The 14,451-nt window shown below is 47.8% G+C and overlaps 1 protein-coding gene and 1 long non-coding RNA gene across 7 annotated transcripts in view; one reads left to right on the top strand and one right to left on the bottom strand.

Moving 5' to 3' along the window:
• The window catches only part of LOC125137802 (placenta-specific gene 8 protein-like), a 25,542-nt gene extending 15,603 nt beyond the window's left edge, over window positions 1-9,939 (bottom strand). The window contains exon 1 of one of the 2 annotated variants that reach the window (XM_047798881.1): window positions 9,810-9,939. The gene's annotated coding sequence lies outside the window, so the exon portion shown is untranslated. Of the gene's footprint in view, window positions 1-7,162; window positions 7,183-9,809 lie in introns of those variants that run through there. The other variant, XM_047798884.1, reaches the window with a different exon arrangement.
• The window catches only part of LOC125137804 (uncharacterized), a 20,989-nt gene extending 6,538 nt beyond the window's left edge, over window positions 1-14,451 (top strand). Inside the window, exons 3-6 of one of the 5 annotated variants that reach the window (XR_007137506.1) lie at window positions 3,160-3,321; window positions 5,738-5,872; window positions 7,272-7,513; window positions 12,928-14,451. This is a non-coding gene — a long non-coding RNA (uncharacterized LOC125137804). Of the gene's footprint in view, window positions 1-3,159; window positions 3,886-5,737; window positions 5,873-7,271; window positions 7,523-10,797; window positions 10,944-12,927 lie in introns of those variants that run through there. The other 4 variants (XR_007137509.1, XR_007137507.1, XR_007137508.1 and 1 more) reach the window with 4 other exon arrangements.

Genomic DNA, 14,451 nt, shown 5'->3' with positions numbered 1-14,451 from the left:
CTGTTCCCAGGGCAAGCGCTGGAACTCGGGGACCGCGACGCGACTCCGGTCCCCCCCAGCAGATTTGCTCACATCCCATTCTGAAATGCCTCTTCTGTGTGGCAAGTCCTGCCAGGGATCTCTCTGCCCCCAGACTTGCCTCCTCTCTTCCTTCTGCTTATCGTTCCTCTGTTGACAGTTTAACCTCTCTAGTTCTACTGTTTTTTTTTTCTTTAAACTAAATTCTTTTTTTTTTTTTTTTAATGACTGTACCTACAGCATATGGAAGTTCCATCAGGCCAGGGATGGAATCTTACCTGTGGCTTCAACCTACACCAAAGCTGGAGCAATGCCGAGTACTTTAACCCACGGTGCCGGGCCAAGGATTTAACCTGTGCCTCCACAGTGACCTGAACCGTTGCAGTCAGGTTCTTAACCCACTCCACCACAGTGGGAACTCCTGAATGAACTTTTAATTGAAATGCAATATATACACAGTGCAGAAATTGTAAAGCATGATCGGTGAATTTTCACCAAGTGAACAATTCTTGTAACTACTTCTTGATTCAAGAATTAAGGCAGTACAGCTCTCCAGAAGCCCTCTTTACCCTCACAGGGAATCGAACCCTCCACCTAGAGGCAACTGAGACCCTGTCTTCTAACACCAGAGGCTCCTTTTGCCGGTGCTTGAGCCTAACATCTATTGAATTGTGTACACTGTTTATTCTTCTCTTCCTGGCTTCTTTTGCTCAAATTTATGATTTTGAATTCAACCGCGTTGTGTGCACCAATCACTCATTCATTCTCATTGTCTTGTAATATTCCATTGCGTGGATACACCACAATGTATCTGTCCCTGCCACCTCTGTACTGTCTATGGTACAGCGCTGCTATGAACATTCTTGCACATATCTTTAGATGGACCGTGAGTGTATTTCCTTTACGTCTGTACCCAGGAGTGGAATCGCTGGGTCCTGGGATTAGTATGTAGTGTAAACAGAATTTCGAGGCGGTGATACTGTTGGCCCTCCATCAGTAATGTATGAGCGCTCCAGACGCTCCACAAACTAGCTAATACCTGGTAAAGTCTCTGTCTTTCTTTTGACTCATAGGTTGCTAAAGAAACTGGGAAACAGGAGCCTAGGTTTAAAATTGAGGAAAAACAGAAATTATGGTTAAATGATTACATAGAATTGTTACATTTAGGGGAAAATACAGAATATTAAATCTGAGTAATTATGTCCCAAGCAATATTTGAGACATACTTACACTAGAAAATTATTTGTTCCTAACTTGAAATTCATATTTAACTGGGCACATCCTGTATCTCATCTGGAGGCTTGGGGAAAATGACTTTTGGTATTAGATAACACAAATGTGGGGGCAGTTGCTGCTCCCCACAGAGACAGGCATGGGAAGTGGGGGGAGGATGCAAAATCAAGGGGCTCTCCTAGGTTTTGAGGGAGGCCCTTCTCCCCACCCTCCCCCCACCCCAGTGTCCCAGAGGACACTGAAGGTGGCAATGCTTTATTTGATTTCTGTCTAAATTCTTATAAGAGCTTCTCTTCTGGGAACACACCATTGTTTATTCATGGATAAAGGAAGGAAAACTGAAATTTCTTGAGCAGTTTCTATTGCCAGTTTCCGTGTTGAGCAATCTTGTACACCGCTCTTGGATTCTAGTCCTGTAACAATCTTGCTTCCTATTTCGATATCTGATACTTGGAGAAGTGAAGCAGCTCAGCCTGGATCAAAGCCAGGCGAGCTCAGGCCATAGTCAGGGCTCTTTCAGTCCACCAAGTCCTCTGCCTCCTGGAAGGCGTTTCATTGACTGGCCCGGTCCTGCACGGGCTCGGTTTCTCTCAGCCAGTCTGAGCTACCCTGATGGGGTCGGGCAAGACCGCCGACGCCCACTCGCTTGGGTTCCCAGGCTTCTTTATTCCCTCCATCTCCATTCCCTCCTTTCTCCTCTGTCCACCTCCTTCTGGCTTTCAGCTTCCTACCAAGTAACTCCACGGGTTGCATGCAACCCATTTCTAGAACAAGAAAGTGAAATTAAGCCAGTTGAGAAAGTCCTGCTTTTTATCGCTTTGAGCTTATGCAGCCCCCAACTCCCCACAGCAGGCCTGTCTTCTAATCCAGGTCTGCCTCTGCCTCTGCAGCAGGTTGACCCTCTCCATTCGCAGCACCTGTCTCAAGCAGCGTTCTGCAGCTTCCGCGTCCCGCTTAGACCAGCTATGTCATAGACCAGAAAATGCCATCCCCAAAATAGGCCTCCTTAAGAGAACGGTTATTCTGAGCTGATTGTTTTGAGAAACAGCAGACGAGGGAGAAGCCCAGAAAACAGTCTAAGTCATCCTTTATGGGAAATGTATACTTATAAAGGAAATCGCCATTTGTAAGGGTGTCATTCCTACAGAGGGAAAGAAACGGATGACACTGAATCACAAGAAACTCTTCAAAGGAGACGGCACCTTTCTCCATAACCAACCTCACCTCCCCAGAGCCTGCCTCCCCCACCTTCGCTTTTGCTTTTAGCTGAAGATGGTATTTAAGCCTGAGTTCTAAGCCACCTCTGAGAGTTGCACAGATCCCTGGATAGCTCTTATGTATATAAGATACGAATGTTAAAACTTTTCTGTTTTTCTCTTCTTAATTATCTTTTTTTACAGGGGTCCCAGTTGAGGACACAGAAGGGTAAAACTGCTTTTCCTTTCCAGCAATGCCATTTCTGAAATTTTAGCCAAAACGATGAAAACTCTCAGTTATCAGGAAATTAAAAAATGATTTGGGGAGTTCCCTGGTGGCTCAGTGGGTTAAGGATCCAGTATTGCCATGAACTGTGGTGTAGTTTGCAGATGCGGCTTGGATCCTGCATTGCTGTGATGTTGGCCAGCAGCAATTTGACCCCTAGCCTGGGAACCTCCATATGCCTCAGGTGCAGCCCTAAAAAGCAAAAAAAAAAAAAAAAAAGGATGCTGTATAGTTGAAGGTATGGCATTTCCAAATTTAAACTAAATCATTTCTACGAAGAAGAGCCCTCTGGTCACTAGCTGGGGGTGGGAGGACAGCTTCCTGCCCAACCTAGGAAAGCCCTATTCCAGGGCGTAGCTGAGGAAATGGACCGGGAGTGAAGAAAGACTAGTCACGCACCAGTAACTGGCTTCCATCCTCCGGCAGCCTTGTCCCCCAGATAGACGCGGACCCCGCGCCTCTCACGGAATTTTCCTGACCTCGTCCAGCACCCAGACACTTCACAGCGGGCCTGCCGTTTAGTCCTGGGTCTGAGTCTGTGCCTGGAGCCAGGTAACCGGATCTGATAGCCGCGGGATTCTGCCTCAGGTACCACCGTTTATGTCATTTCTGGAATTTTAGCCAAAACAATGAAAACTCCCAGCTGTAAGGAAATGTTAAAATGATTATGCATAATTGAAGGCACGGCATTTTCTAAGTGAAGCTAAATCATTTCTATTAAAAAATGCCACTCGGAAACATGTCCCCTCGTGGTTAAAATGCTGCTCACGCCCGATGGTGCTCAAATTCGGGGCACTCTAGTATTTTTGAAAGGGCCAGACTGGGAACGTTTCTGGCACCAGGAGAGCAGCTACCCTCCTTTCATCGGACAGTGAGGGGACCTGGCTCACGCCAACGGTTAATTTGGGGAGAGGGTGGGGGTGAGGAACACCCCACAAACTGGTCCCCCCACCTCCTCTGTCGCTGTGCCATTGCTACTCTCTGGGGACATCAGTCCTTAAGCTTCTTCGCTACTTTTATAATTTGTTAAGTGGTGTCAGGTACACATGGTTCTAGGGAAACCTTTTCGTACCCAAAGCTTGTGAGCCTGCCCCCGGAGGCTCTTCACAGCATGAAGACCCCCCCCCCCCCCCGACCTGGTTTTCCCAATCCTTCCATGACTTTCTTTCTTTCTTTCTTTCTTTCTTTCTTTCTTTCTTTCTTTCTTTCTTTCTGGGGCCTCACCTGTGGCATACGGAGGTTCCCAGGCCAGGGGTGGAATTAGAGCTGTAGCCACTGGCCTACACCACAGCCACAGCAACTCAGGATCCTTAACCCACTGAGCAAGGCCAGGGATCGAACCTGCGACCTCGTGGTTCTTAGTCGGATTCGTTAACCACTGCGCCAGGCCAGACACTCCCCATGACCGTTTTTTTCCCACGTCCAGTCCGGCCAGATTCCACCCCCTCTGCCGGCTTTCCTTCTCTACTCTTCCTGCTAGGTGTTCTCGTCTCCGCGTCCTCTATCTTCCTGTCAGCATCTCCTCCCAGATGCCACCTCCTCCACGAAGCGACTCCTAACCCTCCAAGTTGGGTCTGCCTTTCTCCCTCCTTTGCACTTGCTCAGCACTTGGATGGTGAAGAGCCCACTGGACTTGGGGGTCAGAACATGGGGCTCTAACCAGAGCATCGAAACTTGGCGACTTCTGTGACTTTTCTCTAAATGACAATGATAGGATCTTCCCTTCCTTCGTCCCAGGGTCATTAAGAAAGAAAGTTACAAGAAGCTATACTGGCTTCAGATACGAGATCTGTCTAATTATGTGCATTCTGAGAACTCACATTTTCTTCCTTTTGGCAGGGAGCTTGTTTGCAGGCATTTCTGAGGGCGGTCACTGGGCTCCCGTGATCCTTGTGTCCGCCAAAGACAGTGCCTTCTTAGAGCCTTGAAAATACTAAGTGCCTGATGGAGTCAGGACCCGCTGCCCTACACTATGGCACATCGGATATCTTAAGCTGAAGGAGTTTGAGAACATGGCACAAGCAGGAAGGTGCCTCCCTTCGCCCGTCTCCCCCGAAAGCCGGAGATAAGTCTCCCATGTGAAAGGTACCCTCCTGTACCAGGAGGCCGGCAGACACGCTTCTCCCAGAGACGGAGTTCAGGGCCAAGAATAACCCCCTTCGTTACCTTTTCAACATTCAGTACCCCTAGAGCTGGCCCCCTTGTCTTGTCCACGCTTCACAAATTCATTGTTTTGTCTTAAACGTCGGCAAGCCTCCTGCTCGGGTCGCTTCTCTGGGTCTTTAACTCTCGTATGAAAGTTCCCGTGGACATGTTAAGAACGGAATAAAACTTGCATGTGTTTCTCCCGTCAAACTGTCTCAAGTTATTTTCAGACCCAGCCGGGGATCCCGAAAGGGTTGAGAAACGCTTTTCCTCCCTACATGCTCAATAGCAGTTCGTTTATTTCCTTACACCAGTGTTTCAGTCAGGGGCGATTTTGCTCTAAGGGGACACTGGGCAACGTCTGGTGACATTCTGGTTGTCCCGTGTCAGGGTGGGAGGATAACTGCTACTGGTGTTCTAGTAGATAGAGGCCAGGGGTGCCCCTCCCCGTCCCTTCTCGCCCCTCCCACCACCCCATCCCCACCAACAAGGAATTACTTGGCCTACTAGTGAGGCTGAGAAATTCGGATTCTTGTTTGTTACGAAGATTTGAGCAGTTTACAAGCTTATGTACATAACAAGATACAACAATGAAGAAACTAGGCGCAAATAAAGCCTGGAGCAAATTTAGCTCTTACTCTAAGGTTCCTGTATGGTGCCTGACATGGGCTGCACATTAGACTCTGAGCCTCCTGCCAGGCAAAGCGAAGAGGGAACACAAACATCTAGCAAATTAATTATATCCATAAAACAAAAGCAGACTGAGATCTGGAGAAATTTCTTATCAGCCTCCCTGAAAAGGAAATAATATGTGACACGCAGTGTCTAAAGCTTTTATCATTATCTCCACTGTAAACAGAACGACGACTTTCCTGAACCGATTCCCTGATAAAGGGTGGAATCCCTGAAAGCAATCACTGAGAAGAGAAAATGATCCCGTCTGAGTTAGTTACCTCTCTGATACTCTGGGATGATTCAAGATTAAAAATCATAGGTATATATTTGTCTTTGGTCCTTTTAGGGCTGCACCCGTGGCATATGGAGGTTCCCAGGCTAAGGGTCCAGTCAGAGCTATAGCCGCCAGCCTACACCACAGCTCATGGCGACGTCGGATCCTTAACCCACTGAGCGAGGTCAGGGATCAAACCCGAGTCCTCATGGATTCTAGTCGGGTTTGTTAACTGCTGAGTCACGATGGGATCTCCCACCAGTGGGGAAGTTTAGAAAGGAGAATTGGCCAGCACAGGCTACAGCCTGTATTTAAATGATCCATTTAAAATACACTGATTGTTCTGTGACTACATGGCCGTCAGAGTCCCAAAGTTCTACACCTTAGAACCTGGAAAACTTTTATATCGGGTGTTACCAAAACCCACCCACTGTGATGATTAAAAAAAAAAAAAGCAATAAAATTAGGCTCTTGGCGCCTAATTTTAAGTAATGTTGCTTCCTGGTCAGGCCTGTGAGACAAAGAAATTACAATATGGAACCTTAGATTATACAAAGAGATGACCTTTTAAAAATACCACCCACTTGGCTCCTTTCTGATTCTGGCACATTGGTCTGGGTGAAGGGGGTCAGTGGCCTTGGAATTGATGTTTTTAAGGCTTCCCAGGGGATCCCAAGGTGCGTGTGGCTTTGGCAGTCACTGTATCAAATGAAGTCTATCCAAAAGGGTCGGAGTACTGAAGCAGGGCGCTTGCGTCTTTCACACAAAAATAAAACACCCATCTACCCTCAAATTTCAGATCTCCCCGCCACTTCATTTTCACCCCGAACATGTATACACTTTAAAACTTCGCTCAAATAATATGATCAATGAAGGCAAATCTAAAAATCACAAAAATGTCGAAAAGTTTGTTCTGCCTCCATACACGGCTAAGCGCTATTGACATTTGTGATGGATGTCCTTCCACCGACTCCAACACAAGTAATCTTGTGCGCGGGAACACGCCCTAATGAGGATATTCCCAAAGGTGGCAGTAAAACCCCTTCTGCAGTGAAGAGACGGCTCCTTCCCCTCTGTTATAACTGGGGAGCAGGCCCTCATCTTCTGGGGGGGGGGGATCCAATCATGGTGCTCTAGCTCAGAATTACCGTTTAATTGGGTAAGACCCTGCCGTGACTCTTGAGTTGGTGGAAAGCAGCAGGAGTCTGTCCAAGAAAGAGTTTGAGTCCTTGGAGCTCATCTCACAGCTTATTTCTGTCTCACTGGCTGAGTGAACACATCTTTGTGTTACCTTTGAAGCCCCAATTCTAGTGCAGCTCTCATGAGAACCCTCACCTAAGTCAGATTCCTCACTGAGGCAATTCTTTTTTCCCCCAGACTCTTGTCTTGGCTTTATTCTCCATGTTCCTCTCTTCACATCTTTCTTGGAACTCTTTGTCCCCAGGAGGAACTCAGCGGGAGGAATCCCTCCAAAAGAAGAAGTAACAGAGCTCCTGGACTTGCCGAAGCCTTGGCTCCACCCAGGCTCAGCCGTCTAGTGTCTCGTCGTAGCAGTGTACTAATCCTGTAACTGCCTTGGAATTAACATCAGGGCTAAAAGAACCAGAAGACCCATGAAGGCGAGCACTGAAGTTTACACCTTGCTTCGACTCAGATCTGAACTGGAATCGCGGACCTTTGAATCAGGTGGGTGGAGATGACTTACCTGGTAAGCCAAGGCTGCTAATACCTGTGCCCACCTCAGCACAAACGTCCTGAAGGGACTGGGTTGATCTTTTTAAAAAGCTGTTTTGGTAGACATCACCCTTGTTAAGTGATTTTAGCTTTTGTTTTACTGGCAGCAGGGGTGAGGAGAAAGGTCCACGCCCCCACCCAGAGCCAACAATGTGTACGGGTGACGGAGGTAAAGAGGGTTAAACTGGTGCTGGTTCTTAGTCATGAATCAAAGGTCCAATGTTACAGAAGGGTGATTTGGGCGGTGTCGGGACTCTGTAACTTGAGCAAGTCCCATCCCTCCAATGCTTTCTAAGAAGATGACAAAGCCATTTGTGAGTGCTCTGGTCAGGATACATGGATCTCAAAACTTCAGTGGAAATTACCTGGTGGCTATGAAACACCTGTGTTGATACATTTAATTTAAGAAAAAGGCAGCAGCCTATACAAACACTTGTTTATAAAATATTTCTTGGAGTTCCCTTCATGGCTCAGTGGTGAACAAACCTGACGAGGACCCATGAGGACGCAGGTTCGATCCCTGGCCTTGCTCAGTGGGTTAAGGATCTGGCGTGAGCTGTGGTGTGGGTCTCAGATGCGGCTCAGATCCTGCATTGCTGTGGCTGTGGTGTAGGCCGGCGGCTGTAGCTCCGATTCGGCCCCTAGCCTGGGAACCTCCATATGCCGCAGGTGTGGCCATAATAAAATAAAATCAAATAAAATATTTCTTTCTCCCAAAAGCCTCCGGATGTATTTTCCTAGAGCATAATCTATGTGCGAAGGGGGCGGCCATTAAATTCACACGTGTATGTCTCCATTTTCACCTCCCGTCCCCACCCAACCTAAACGAGTGCCCAGGTAGCCTGCAGTGCCAATTTCTCGGTGACGCCGATGGCTAACCAGCCAGGCCGGCTCAGTGCTCCAGGCTTCCTCCGCGTGCGGCTAATATACCCAAGGCTGGTGCAAGGCGCATCTTCGGGTTGCTCACCTGTCCAGAGGTGAACTAAGCACATCCTCAGGGCACAGATAAAGTTGGGGCAATAAAGTGAAATAAAAGAGGGAAACCTTTGGAAAAATATTTAGGCCCCACCCCCCACCCCCAAACAAGTGGAATCGTTGAGGGAAATAATCGCAATGACCTGGGTTCCTTTACACACGCAGGGGGCACAAGGGCAGCACCCCACACAGTTCCCTGCGTCCCAGGCGTCTCGAGACACCTGTCTGGCCCTGGTTGTACTTCAGGTCAGCTGTTTCCAGGCCCCTTGCCTCTACCAGGGTCTGGGCTCCACTGGGACTGGCCTCTTATCTTTTCACCCTGACACAGCGCCTGGAGCAGCGCAGACGTTCAAGACGTACTTTTGAAAAATCAATGAAAGAACAAATGTATGAGCATAGACACAGTAAGCCTTACAAACACAGTTTCAGCATCTCCAGGCTAGATATCCATCTAGGCGTCAGAAATGCTACTTCCCAACCCCCACTTGCCTTTTATCAACCATCTTTAAGAAATGCCTTTGCCTTAGGGACCTGGAAGTAAGAGAGAGAAAAAAAGGCTTCTTGTTTCCTCCTTTCTTTAAGTCATGCAAGAGAGAGAAGCTAATCATGGCCTCAACAGTGAAAATACTGAGACCTGCCTTGGTAATATTCGCTAATAACAGGGATGCACGTCAGGAAAGGCAACGAGCGACCAGACTGTGATGATTTCAAGAGATCGTTTTTTTGCTATATTAAAACAGACACTCAGCATTAACTTCGGACAATAAAATAACAATAAACCTCGAAGGGACAGAGGCAGACATGTATTCTCCGGCCCGCCCTGCCCCCAACTAGGAAAAGTAATTCCAATAGCAAATCTTGAAAGCAAATGCAAAATAAGAGAAATTTCCTAGAAGGAATTTAGAAGATTCTGTTCAAATACATGAGTCTTGAGGATACGATCATTTCTTTCATGATTAAGGACACTTTTTTCTCTTAGAAAAATGTATCTTCATTTTTAAAGAAAGATGATATACACAGGCTCTTCAGAATCCCCACTCTCAAATTTAATTGAAAAGACAAATACATGTTGGAGACATGTGGATTTTAACTTAGTGAAAATTCACTGAGGCACATGATTAATACCTACCATTCATTCTGCCTTATGTTAGTTACATGGAAGATTTCACTGGCTCCATAATTTTTGATTTTTTAAATAATTTTTCTTCTTTTGAAAGAGGATGAAAGAGAGACAAGAGGTTTGCGACACTGAAATTATTGCAAAAATACTTACCACACGGAGGTAACTACAGAGGACAGCAGCTCAGGTCCAGGTCCACCAGGAGAAGCCTTAGGCACTCCGGTTTTGATCCTGCAGCCTAGGGCTGTAACACCAAGGGTGGAGTTGGGGGTGTGGAAAGTCAGGAGGTGGGACTGGAGGGAAAAAAAAAAAAAAAAAACTCAAGCCTGGGCTGCCTTTACTAGCAGAGGTGGGGCGGGGTGGGAGTCCTCGTTCCTCTGCTTAAGAAAGTGGGCACTGGATTTTATCTCGTTCCATTTATTTTATGTGACATTTGCCTGACAACCTGTTCCCTTAGACAGCAATATTTATTTATGACTGGGCAACAACACATTTTATGAAGGTCCAAGGCTTAATTTATTTAGGATTTCTCTAATTCATTTACTTCCTAAAGGCATTTATGGGTCTTGAAACATGTTTAACAATATGAACTGGGCAGCTGGTCTTAGGTCTCAGAAATGCTAAAGACATATTCGACTTTCCTTCTTGTCAGGTTGCTGAAACAGTTCATAATCTAAGCCAAAGAGCTGTACGGCGGCGACAAGGGGCTGTATGGAAGGGTAGGGGCAGAGTGGGACAGTCAGTGGCATTTTAGAGCCATCTGTCTGGTGCCAGGGTGGAGCCTGGATTCTCGAGGGCAAGCCTGTCATCAGGGAGCCACTGAAGGGGCACCTTTATGGAGAAAAATGGATGCAGAGGGCTTGAGCAGGGGTGGATGGCTGCTCAAAAGGATGGCTTGAACAGAAACTCCAACAGGAACGGCAGTTCTTAGGGGCTGGGCAGAGGGATGGCAGAGGGGATGAGTCACGTCATGAATCAGCAGGTAGGCACAGAGGTTCACAACACTTTGTACAAAAAAAACCTCGATTGTTTCCGGGTTGCTGATTAAAAAATTGTTAGTTTAGCACAGGTTAAAATGTCCTTCATTCCTCTCGGTGTGACTCTGACAAATCATATTTTCTTTCACTTGGTGTCTGAACAGAAAACCTGAATGAGTCACCTCACTAAAGCTGCGGCACAATGGGATCGACGGCCTCTTGGGAGCACCGGGACGTGGGTTCGATCTCCAGCCCGGCATAGTGGGTTCAGCATCAGACCCCAGGCCCAGGAAAACCAAATACCATATGCGGCGGGGTGGCAAAAAAAAAAAAAAAAAGAGGTTGTGATTTGCCTCACATCTAGTATGTGTTGAGTGCAAACTCGTTTTGATACATGCATCAGCACACAAATTCACCATGTGATATTCATAGCAACCCTACATGTCAATATCCACATAATAAAAATAAAGGAACAGAGCCCAGAGCCCTACAGCAGCTAGTTTGGGAGGGGGACGTTTGAACCCAGGCTTATCAGCACAGAAGCCCATGTTTCCCCTCCCGATTCTCAACTCCAAAATGGCAGGGACAGCCCCCGCCTCTGGGGACCGTGGTGAGGGCTGAATGAGCTGTCACAGAGCGCCTGGACCCGCGCAGGACGGGCGACAGAGTCGTGCTCTGCCTCCCTGTCAGCCCTGCTCTTCCTCAGGATGAGGCTCTGTCTTCGGGTCCTTCCAGAGTCCTCTGGGACGGGCTTCCCTTGGGGCTCACAGCAGAGTCTTCTGCGTCCCGTCCCCTCTCACCTGCCTCATTCCGCAGCTGGACGCTGAGCCCTCTGAAGGACAGGTGGCGGTCCCTGTCATTAGCGTGCCTTTAAAGCTGGGCCCGAAGGCATGAGAGGAAACTCAGGGATTTGCGGGATCCTATAAAAACGTCTTTAGAGTTATGGTCTAAGCCAGTCGCACAAGTCTAGGAAGAGTCACTCAGAGATCAAGCGAATTCTGTCAAGTGGAGAAGGATCCAAGGTTTGGGGACTTCCATCCACTTATACCAGTCCAGCATTCTCAAGGGCCACCGGGTCACCTAGGATGGGAGTGAAGTCAGCACCTCCCATGTTCCCGTCTCTGGTTCTTTCCTTCATTCACTCAACAAACCTATCCCTACTGAGCACTCGCCGTACGTCAGGCCTGTGCGAGGTGCCAGGGGACGATGGCGACAAACAGGTTTCCTGCGGTCATGGTGCGATTTCGTCCCAGTAAAGGAGAGGACAAAAGAAAACTCATGCAAACACAAACCCCAAGTCAACCCAGCAGTGACGAAACAGTTGCCTGTTGTGTCAAGGGTTTCGAAGAAAGTCATCAAAGGGCTGAGATTCAGAAGAAGAGGCTGGCAGGAAGGAGAGACCGACCTTGGGCAGGGCTGGCAGGAAAGGCCTCCCTGGAGCAGACACCGGGGAAGAGCCGGGCGGCCGAGTGGGGACGGGGTGGAGGATGAGCCTCCCTGCAGAGAGCAAAGTCCCGGCGTGAGCTCAGCGCTTGGAAGAACTGAAAGGGGGGCTCTCTAGGAGAAGCCGTGTGCTTTCCAATGGACTACGAGGGGAGCCCTTTAGGTGGCAGGAAGAGCTTTATAGGACCACTCAGGGACGACCCCAAGAAGAGCTATATCTTTAAGGAGACAGACTGGCACACTGCTGTGTGTGTGTGTGTGTGTACACTGGAGCTGGGAAAATCATCAGGCCATTTGTTTGTCTTTTCATGATTGAAAGACGTGGCACGGCCACAACCTAGCTAGTAATACTCTTCTTTGCAAACAGGTGCCACAAGCGTTGGGGCTGAGAATGGGTAGATTTAGTGGTTGTTGACCAGTTTCTTGAGAAAAGCCTTCAGGTTGGGTGTGTGTGACTCCTGATACTGACCAGACTGCTTTGGAGGGTCCCTTGCCATTTTCAAAGAGGACTAAGTAGCCACTGGCCTGTGTCACATGGGTACTGCCGGGAGTGAGTTTTGGAGATACCACTTTTGGGGTTAGCCATTGAGTAAACGTCTCTCATATGCCAGCCAGGATGGCATAGCGGGGCCACCTGTGGCCTCTGGACTTGGAATCACCACGGGCTCACTGCATGACCTTGGACTAGTTAGTTACATCTCTTCTTTTGGACTAGTTACCATCTCTGTGCTTCAAATTCCTCCTAGGGTGACTTGTCAGGGTTAAAAAGTCCACATGTGTGAGCAGGATAGAAGTACATAATAGCCACTCAACAAATGTTGCTTTTTTTTTTCTTTTCTCCCTTGGGTTAGGGAAGTGGAAAAAAGGACTCATAATGAAAAGAAATTGAGGAAGCGAAATCTTCAGACTTGCCATGTGGAATGCGGACCATGGGGGGAAAGTTGAAATGGGTCCCACGTTGCTAGCCTGGGACGCTGCTTGGCGCTATCATTGAAGACACTTTCTGCCTCGAGTCACAGAACATTAGGCAAAAAAAGGGATTTATTGCCTCATGTCTGAAAAACCCTGGGTACAACCGGCTTTGGGGCCAACTCACTCCAGGGCCCAACCCATGGCCAGGGCCCACGTCCGCCTCCTCTTGGCTCTGCTCTGCTTCATGCTGACGCCTCACCGTCTCAGACTTCACGTGCCCTGTAGCGCCAGGCTTGTCCTCCCAGAGCCGGTGCAATAAATAGGTAAATTAACAATAACATTCATAGTCACCTTTGCTTCCAACCTAGGCAACCGCTCTTCCTTTCGGCAGGTACTGACACTTGTAATTTCCCCAAGAGTGACATAGGTAGGAAAACTGAGGCAGATTAAGTACTAGCCCAAAGTTGCAAAGGAGAGACAGAGGCGGGATCTGAGTGCCGGTGGGCTGGTTTCAAAGTCTGTGCTCCTGACAGTAACCTGCGGGGGAATCCGAAGCACAGAGAAGTGCCGCTTCTGGAAGACAGCCACCGTCTTGGCGGTTCGAGCTGCAGTGCGTTCGTCCTGGGCTCCTGAGGCTGCAAGAGGGCGATGCCTAATTGTCCAGGCTGAAGTCACATGCCCATCCGGAGGTGGGCACGCAGAAATGGATTCCAGAACTCCGGGGCTGGGGGGTGGGGGTGGGGGTGGGGAGTGGCCCAGCGAAAGGATATCGATACTCTCTTGAGAACAACCAGCGACACAAGAGCTCTCCGTCACAACGGAGAGAGAAGATAAAGAAGAGGAAAGGGCTTTGGGGGGAAATGATGCGCTCAGTATCAGAGAGCTAAAGTTTGACGTGCGAGAAAAGCATCCGCGTGCATGTGCGGCTCATTGGACATCTTGATTGATCCTTGGAACAAGATGATAATAAAAAGCCGAAAATAAAATGATAGCAGAGACCTACTGGGCAAATGACAATGAAAACTCTGCAGGCTAAAAGCACTTAGAGTATGGAGAACATCCTTATATAGTGATAAACAACGCAAATAAGAAAGATGTAACTGTCTAAAAGTAGACAGCAAAGGACTTAGAAGCTAAATACATTTAGGCAAGGAAAACGTACAGCGTTATAATGAGAGAGTTCAAAATACCTCTCACAATGAGCCAGAATTAGTAGTCAAAAAGTGACTCCTCATGCTGTAGGCCTTAAACTTATCCAGTGTTGTTTGTCAATTTTATCTCAGTAAAACTGGAGAAAAAAAATCACTCAGTCCAACACAGTAATACAGTGTTTTACTGGTCAAAACATTATTCAGATGATCAGACTATTGTTATATCAAGTAACAATATAGTACATATAAGGGCTTCTTCCATCCTACAAATAAAGAAAATTTTTTTTTCATAAAAATGAAAAATTATAGGAA

The sequence above is a fragment of the Phacochoerus africanus genome, chromosome 10 (genome assembly GCF_016906955.1).
Source record: "Phacochoerus africanus isolate WHEZ1 chromosome 10, ROS_Pafr_v1, whole genome shotgun sequence".
NCBI lineage: Eukaryota > Metazoa > Chordata > Mammalia > Artiodactyla > Suidae > Phacochoerus > Phacochoerus africanus.
The sequence above is the reverse complement of the archived record's forward strand: the minus strand, read 5'-3'. Positions and strand labels throughout refer to the sequence as shown.